A 9,815-nucleotide genomic window follows, 5' to 3' on the forward strand; every position below is an offset into this window, starting at 1 on the left:
CAGATACTACAGACTAGAATGTAATAACTCTCAGATACTACAGACTAGAATGTAATAACTGCTAGACTAGAATGTAATAACTCTCAGATACTACAGACTAGAATGTAATAACTACAGACTATACTGTAATAACTACAGACTAGAATGTAATGACTACAGACTAGAATGTAATAACTCTCAGATACTACAGACTAGAATGTAATGACTACAGATTAGACTGTAATAACTCTCATATACTACAGACTAGAATGTAATAACTCTCAGATACTACAGACTAGAATGTAATAACTACAGACTAGAATGTAATAACTCTCAGATACTACACACTAGAATGTAATAACTCTCAGATACTACACACTAGAATGTAATAACTCTCAGATACTACAGACTAGAATGTAATAACTACAGACTAGACTGTAATAACTCTCATATACTACAGACTAGAATGTAATAACTCTCAGATACTACAGATTAGAATGTAATAACTCTCAGATACTACAGACTAGAATGTAATAACTACAGACTAGAATGTAATAACTCTCAGATACTACAGACTAGAATGTAATAACTCTCAGATACTACAGACTAGAATGTAATAACTCTCATATACTACAGACTAGAATGTAATAACTACAGACTAGAATGTAATAACTCTCAGATACTACACACTAGAATGTAATAACTCTCAGATACTACACACTAGAATGTAATAACTATCAGATACTACTGACTAGAATGTAATAACTACAGACTAGAATGTAATAACTCTCAGATACTACACTAGAAGAATGTAATAACTCTCAGATACTACACACTAGAATGTAATAACTCTCAGATACTACAGACTAGAATGTAATAACTCTCAGATACTACAGACTAGAATGTAATAACTCTCAGATACTACACACTAGAATGTAATAACTCTCAGATACTACAGACTAGTATGTAATAACTCTCAGATACTACAGACTAGAATGTAATAACTCTCAGATACTACAGACTAGTATGTAATAACTCTCAGATACTACAGACTAGAATGTAATAACTCTCAGATACTACAGACTAGTATGTAATAACTCTCAGATACTACAGACTAGAATGTAATAACTCTCAGATACTACAGACTAGAATGTAATAACTACAGACTAGAATGTAATAACTCTCAGATACTACAGACTATAATGTAATAACTCTCAGATACTACACACTAGACTGTAATAACTCTCAGATACCACACACTAGACTGTAATAACTCTCAGATACTACACACTAGACTGTAATAACTCTCAGATACTACAGACTAGAATGTAATAACTACAGACTAGAATGTAATAACTCTCAGATACTACAGACTAGAATGTAATAACTACAGACTAGAATGTAATAACTCTCAGATACTACAGACTAGAATGTAATAACTCTCAGATACTACAGACTAGAATGTAATAACTCTCATATACTACAGACTAGAATGTAATAACTACAGACTAGAATGTAATAACTCTCAGATACTACACACTAGAATGTAATAACTCTCAGATACTACACACTAGAATGTAATAACTCTCAGATACTACAGACTAGAATGTAATAACTCTCAGATACTACAGACTAGAATGTAATAACTATCAGATACTACTGACTAGAATGTAATAACTACAGACTAGAATGTAATAACTCTCATATACTACACACTAGAATGTAATAACTCTCAGATACTACAGACTAGTATGTAATAACTCTCAGATACTACAGACTAGAATGTAATAACTCTCAGATACTACAGACTAGAATGTAATAACTCTCAGATACTACACACTAGAATGTAATAACTCTCAGATACTACAGACTAGTATGTAATAACTCTCAGATACTACAGACTAGAATGTAATAACTCTCAGATACTACAGACTAGTATGTAATAACTCTCAGATACTACAGACTAGAATGTAATAACTCTCAGATACTACAGACTAGAATGTAATAACTACAGACTAGAATGTAATAACTCTCAGATACTACAGACTATAATGTAATAACTCTCAGATACTACACACTAGAATGTAATAACTCTCAGATACTACAGACTAGAATGTAATAACTCTCAGATACTACAGACTAGAATGTAATAACTATCAGATACTACTGACTAGAATGTAATAACTACAGACTAGAATGTAATAACTCTCATATACTACACACTAGAATGTAATAACTCTCAGATACTACACACTAGACTGTAATAACTCTCAGATACTACACACTAGAATGTAATAACTCTCAGATACTACAGACTAGAATGTAATAACTACAGACTAGAATGTAATAACTCTCATATACTACAGACTAGAATGTAATAACTCTCAGATACTACACACTAGACTGTAATAACTCTCAGATACTACAGACTAGAATGTAATAACTACACACTAGACTGTAATAACTCTCAGATACTACAGACTAGAATGTAATAACTCTCAGATACTACAGACTAGAATGTAATAACTACAGACTAGAATGTAATAACTCTCATATACTACAGACTAGAATGTAATAACTCTCAGATACTACAGACTAGAATGTCTACACTCGACACGCAGCCAGACAGTCAAGTCATTACTTTCGCCAGGCACACCAGCCAATGCATTCACATGCTCGAGTGAGCATGTTGCTATGCTGTGGTAGGGTAGACCTAAATAGCAGTGATGGAGGGAGGCTGGACTTGGAGCCAATGGTAACCCAGAGCTGTACCGACGCCCCCAGGCTCCAGCATCTCTTCTCTCTGACTAGAAACAGTCCGTTGGTAACCCAGAGCTGTTCCGACGCCCCCAGGCTCCAGCATCTCTTCTCTCTGACTAGAAACAGTCCGATGGTAACCCAGAGCTGTACCGACGCCCCCAGGCTCCAGCATCACTTCTCTCTGACTAGAAACAGTCCGTTGGTAACCCAGAGCTGTACCGACGCCCCCAGGCTCCAGCATCTCTTCTCTCTGACTAGAAACAGTCCGATGGTAACCCAGAGCTGTACCGACGCCCCCAGGCTCCAGCATCTCTTCTCTCTGACTAGAAACAGTCCGTTGGTAACCCAGAGCTGTACCGACGCCCCAGGCTCCAGCATCTCTTCCTCTGACTAGAAACAGTCCGATGGTAACCCAGAGCTGTACCGACGCCCCCAGGCTCCAGCATCTCTTCCCTCTGACTAGAAACAGTCCGTTGGTAACCCAGAGCTGTCTCCGACGCCCCCAGGCTCCAGCATCTCTTCTTCCCTCTGACTAGAAACAGTCCGATGGTAACCCAGAGCTGTACCGACGCCCCCAGGCTCCAGCATCTCTTCTCTCTGACTAGAAACAGTCCGATGGTAACCCAGAGCTGTACCGACGCCCCCAGGCTCCAGCATCTCTTCTCTCTGACTAGAAACAGTCCGATGGTAACCCAGAGCTGTTCCGACGCCCCCAGGCTCCAGCATCTCTTCTCTCTGACTAGAAACAGTCCGTTGGTAACCCAGAGCTGTTCCCGCCCCCAGGCTCCAGCATCTCTTCTCTCTGACTAGAAACAGTCCGTTGGTAACCCAGAGCTGTACCGACGCCCCCAGGCTCCAGCATCTCTTCTCTCTGACTAGAAACAGTCCGATGGTAACCCAGAGCTGTACCGACGCCCCAGGCTCCAGCATCTCTTCTCTCTGACTAGAAACAGTCCGATGGTAACCCAGAGCTGTACCGACGCCCCCAGGCTCCAGCATCTCTTCTCTCTGACTAGAAACAGTCCGTTGGTAACCCAGAGCTGTACCGACGCCCCCAGGCTCCAGCATCTCTTCTCTCTGACTAGAAACAGTCCGATGGTAACCCAGAGCTGTACCGACGCCCCCAGGCTCCAGCATCTCTTCTCTCTGACTAGAAACAGTCCGATGGTAACCCAGAGCTGTACCGACGCCCCCAGGCTCCAGCATCTCTTCTCTCTGACTAGAAACAGTCCGTTGGTAACCCAGAGCTGTACCGACGCCCCCAGGCTCCAGCATCTCTTCTCTCTGACTAGAAACAGTCCGATGGTAACCCAGAGCTGTACCGACGCCCCCAGGCTCCAGCATCTCTTCTCTCTGACTAGAAACAGTCCGATGGTAACCCAGAGCTGTACCGACGCCCCCAGGCTCCAGCATCTCTTCTCTCTGACTAGAAACAGTCCGATGGTAACCCAGGCTAACCCAGAGCTGACTAGAAACAGTCGACGCCCCCAGGCTCCAGCATCTCTTCCCTCTGACTAGAAACAGTCCGATGGTAACCCAGAGCTGTACCGACGCCCCAGGCTCCAGCATCTCTTCCTCTGACTAGAAACAGTCCGTTGGTAACCCAGAGCTGTTCCGACGCCCCCAGGCTCCAGCATCTCTTCTCTGACTAGAAACAGTCCGATGGTAACCCAGAGCTGTACCGACGCCCCCAGGCTCCAGCATCTCTTCTCTCTGACTAGAAACAGTCCGATGGTAACCCAGAGCTGTACCGACGCCCCCAGGCTCCAGCATCTCTTCTCTCTGACTAGAAACAGTCCGATGGTAACCCAGAGCTGTACCGACGCCCCCAGGCTCTAGCATCTCTTCCCTCTGACTAGAAACAGTCCGATGGTAACCCAGAGCTGTACCGACGCCCCCAGGCTCCAGCATTTCTTCTCTCTGACTAGAAACAGTCCGATTGTAACCCAGAGCTGTACCGACGCCCCCAGGCTCCAGCATCTCTTCCCTCTGACTAGAAACAGTCCGATGGTAACCCAGAGCTGTACCGACGCCCCCAGGCTCCAGCATCTCTTCTCTCTGACTAGAAACAGTCCGATTGTAACCCAGAGCTGTACCGACGCCCCCAGGCTCCAGCATCTCTTCCCTCTGGGGGACTGAAGAAAATAAAACATGGTGGATCATATACTGTGTCCAAAATTCCACCCTATTCCCTGTATAGTGCACTACTTTGGACCAGAGCCCTATTCCCTGTATAGTGCACTACTTTAGACCAGAACCCTATTCCCTATATAGTGCACTACTTTGGACCAGAGCCCTATTCCCTGTATAGTGCACTACTTTAGACCAGAGCCCTATTCCCTATATAGTGCACTACTTTAGACCAGAGCCCTATTCCCTATATAGTACACTACTTTGGACCAGAGCCCTATTCCCTATATAGTGCACTACTTTGGACCAGAGCCCGTATCTGATCAGCCACTCTTCAATGACTAATGCCTGACTTGCCTAGTTAAATAAAGGTTGGAAGGGAAGGAAGAGACGGCCGCAGCCTCCCAAACAGCCATATGTCACCGAAGCTCTGTTAGTGTCTGTAGAACGAGGTGGACGGATGGTACGTGTGAGCAGAAGGCTGAACAACACAGGCTGTGTTTATACCGTAGTAGTCTGTTATCATCACGTCTCACCAGAGGGGGAGTGCTGCGGGCCGCGGCGGCGGGCCCAAGCCTGATTGAAATGGATGTTTTGATTTGTTTTGAAGGTCATACGAAGTGGAGCAGGGACCTTTCAGCCATACAACAAGACATGTCTGACATGTTTATCTGTTGAGAGTAGTAATTCATCTAGCCTGGTTCCCAGATCTGCTTGTGCTGTCTTGCCAACTCCTACTGTATATGGATACTGTCGTGGTGACAAAGATCATATAGGAGCGTGGCAAGACAGCACTAACTTGAGAAGCATACAACCAGGCCAATAGGCATTGTGAGGTAACTTGAGAAGCATACAACCAGGCCAATGGGCATTGTGAGGTAATTTGAGAAGCATACAATCAGGCCAATAGGCATTGTGAGGTAACTTGAGAAGCATACAACCAGGCCAATAGGCATTGTGAGGTAACTTGAGAAGCATACAACCAAGCCAATAGGCATTGTGAGGTAACTTGAGAAGCATACAACCAGGCCAATAGGCATTGTGAGGTAACTTGAGAAGCATACAACCAGGCCAATAGGCATTGTGAGGTAACTTGAGAAGCATACAACCAGGCCAATAGGCATTGTGAGGTAACTTGAGAAGCATACAACCAGGCCAATAGGCATTGTGAGGTAACTTGAGAAGCATACAACCAGACCAATAGACATTGTGAGGTTTGAGAAGCATACAACCAGGCCAATAGGCATTGTGAGGTAACTTGAGAAGCATACAACCAGACCAATAGACATTGTGAGGTTTGAGAAGCATACAACCAGGCCAATAGGCATTGTGAGGTAACTTGAGAAGCATACAACCAGGCCAATAGGCATTGTGAGGTAACTTGAGAAGCATACAACCAGGCCAATAGGCATTGTGAGGTAACTTGAGAAGCACTGGGTGTTTAAATAAGAGCCAATAGGCATCTTGAGTGATTTAAGAGACTTCATATTGATCACAGCTCTTAATGGGCATGAGTGGATGGAACCAACTGTCATACAACCAGGACCAACTAGGCCTATTCCGATAGTAATACACTTATATGAGGCGGCAGGGTAGCCAGTGGTTAGAGCGTTGTGAGTAACCGAAAGGTTGCAAGTTCAAATCCAGCTGACAAGGTACAAATCTGTCGAGGTGCCCCTGAACAAGGCAGTTCCTAGGCCATCATTGAAAATAAGAATGTGTTCTTAACTGACTTGCCAGTTAAATAAAGGTAAAATATAAATATGAGCAGAAGCTGGGTCTTATATCTCCTCACTAATGTTAAGCATCAGCTGTCAGAGCAGCTGCACCTGTACATAGCCCATAAAACCAACTACCTCCATACTGTATTTATTTATTTATCTTGCCTTTGATGGAACCAGTACTCTCTACTTGCACATTCATCTTCTGTACGCTCTATCACTCCAGTGTTTAAATTCTCAATTAGAGCGTTGGACAATTGTAATTATTTTAATATTAATTATAAGGCTTTACATTATTTTCTGCTAATTTATTCAATTATTGGCTAAGGCTTTACACTAGTCACTACTGGGTCTGTTTCTGATTGGCAAGGCTTTACACTAGTCACACTGGCTTTACACTAGTCACTAGGCCATCATTGGCTAAGAATGTGTTCACTAACTACTGGGTCTGTTTCTGATTGGTAAAATTTACACTAGTCACTACTGGGTCTGTTTCCTCACTTGTTAAGCATTACACTAGTCACTACTGGGTCTGTTTCTGATTGGCCATAAAACTTTACACTAGTCACTACTGTATTTATTTATTAATCTTGCTAAGGCTTTACACTAGTCACTACTGGGTCTGTTTCTGATTGGCTAAGGCTTTACACTATCACTACTGGGTCTGTTTCTGATTGGCTAAGGCTTTACACTAGTCACTACTGGGTCTGTTTCTGATTGGCTAAGGCTTTACACTAGTCACTACTGGGTCTGTTTCTGATTGGCTAAGGCTTTACACTAGTCACTACTGGGTCTGTTTCTGATTGGCTAAGGCTTTACACTAGTCACTACTGGGTCTGTTTCTGATTGGCTAAGGCTTTACACTAGTCACTACTGGGTCTGTTTCTGATTGGCTAAGGCTTTACACTAGTCACTACTGGGTCTGTTTCTGATTGGCTAAGGCTTTACACTAGTCACTACTGGGTCTGTTTCTGATTGGCTAAGGCTTTACACTAGTCACTACTGGGTCTGTTTCTGATTGGCTAAGGCTTTACACTAGTCACTACTGGGACTGTTTCTGATTGGCTAAGGCTTTACACTAGTCACTACTGGGTCTGTTTCTGATTGGCTAAGGCTTTACACTAGTCACTACTGGGTCTGTTTCTGATTGGCTAAGGCTTTACACTAGTCACTACTGGGTCTGTTTCTGATTGGCTAAGGCTTTACACTAGTCACTACTGGGTCTGTTTCTGATTGGCTAAGGCTTTACACTAGTCACTACTGGGTCTGTTTCTGATTGGCTAAGGCTTTACACTAGTCACTACTGTGTCTGTTTCATTGGCTAAGGCTTTACACTAGTCAGAACTGTTGTTTCTGATTGGCTGGCTTTACACACACTACTGGGTCTGTTTCTGATTGGCTAAGGCTTTACACTAGTCACTACTGGGTCTGTTTCATTGGCTAAGGCTTTACACAGTCACTACTGGGTATGTTTCTGATTGGCTAAGGCTTTACACACACACACTGTTTCTGATTGGCTACACTTTACACACACTACAGACAGACAGACAGACAGACAGACAGACAGACAGACAGACAGACAGACAGACAGACAGACAGCTCACGATTGGCCCACTACTGGGTCATGATTGGCAACTCACCACAGTCCCCATTATACAGTACCTGCTGGTTCAGTTCTACAGCAGGAACAGCAGTACTTCAGCCATACGCATAAACAAATGGCTCTTCATTTCATTTGGTTTCAAACATGATTGTTTGTACCATTACAGCCAATAGTGACTATACACTCCAGATGGTCTGGTGAAGGCTAGTGTGTAAACACATGCTGCTTACCTGTTTATTTCCTGGTTGCTTCATACAGGTCGCAGTGGTGGGTCGTATATGGGGCTTTGGTGACAAAACGGATGGCACTGTGATAGACTACATCCAGTTTGATGAGTAAATGACATCGCCGAAGTCAAGGATCGGTAGGAAAGTCAGTTTTACGAGGGTAAGTTTGGCAGCATGAGTGAAGGAGGCTTTGTTTGCGAAATAGGAAGCCGATTCTAGATTTAATTTTGGATTGGAGATGCTTAATGTGAGTCTGGAAGGAGAGTTACAGGACAGTCTAACCAGACACCTAGGTATTTGTAGTTGTCCGCATATTCTAAGTCAGAACCGTCCAGAGTAGTGATGCTAGTCGGGCGGGAGGGTGCGGGGCAGAGAATCGGTTGAAGAGCATGCACTTAGTTTTACTACTCTGACTCAGAGGGACAACATGCTAGTGTGTATGGAAGGATCTCACTGCTTTTATTTTGACTTTCAGAGAGGTGTGTGTGTGTGTGTGTGTGTGTGTGTGTGCGTGCGTGCGTGCGTGCGTGCGTGCGTGTGTGTGCGTGCGTGCGTGCGTGAGTGCGTGTGTGTGTCTTCACTCCTGAATCCTGACTCCTGTATGGTCTGGGCTGAGACTAGGGGAGTAGACAGACGTTATGTGTGTGTGTGTGTGTGTGTGTGTCTTCACTCCTGAATCCTGACTCCTGTATGGTCAGGGCTGAGACTAGGGGAGTAGACAGACGTTATGTGTGTGTGTGTGTGTCTTCACTCCTGAATCCTGACTCCTGTATGGTCAGGGCTGAGACTAGGGGAGTAGACAGACATTGAAGGAGCTAAACCCTTCTAGTAGTCAGTACATTCGTCCATTCCACCAAGCTTCCATCCACACTTCACTTGGGGAATATTACAATAGTCTGCAGCCTGACAGACAGACGTTGAAGGAGCTAAACCCTTCTAGTAGTCAGTACATTCGTCCATTCCACCAAGCTTCCATCCACACTTCCCTTGGGGAATATTACAATAGTCTGCAGCCTGACAGACAGACTCCATGCCGTATTTTCAAGGTAGGTTGCTAAACAAACACAGCACTAATTCACTACTAATAATGCAGATTTGTAAACGGTTTGCACTTTAAATTGCACTCTAGTTGCAACTCAAATCAGAGTTTATTTGTCACGTGACCCTCAGGATTACAACAGAACTAAACAGTACAGTGAAATGCTTGCTGGTGAGCTCTTCCTTAAGAATGCAATTATACTATATCACCAAAAAGGAAACGCAAACATGAATAAGAAAGTTCTCGAGAATAGAAGACAGGTCGGTATCAGAACCAACCAATGGAAGACAGGTTAGTATCAGTACCAACCAATAGAAGACAGGTCGGTATCAGAACCAACCAATGGAAGACAGGTT

The sequence above is a fragment of the Oncorhynchus nerka genome, unplaced genomic scaffold (genome assembly GCF_034236695.1).
Source record: "Oncorhynchus nerka isolate Pitt River unplaced genomic scaffold, Oner_Uvic_2.0 unplaced_scaffold_1106, whole genome shotgun sequence".
In the NCBI taxonomy this organism is placed as follows: Eukaryota; Metazoa; Chordata; class Actinopteri; order Salmoniformes; family Salmonidae; genus Oncorhynchus; species Oncorhynchus nerka.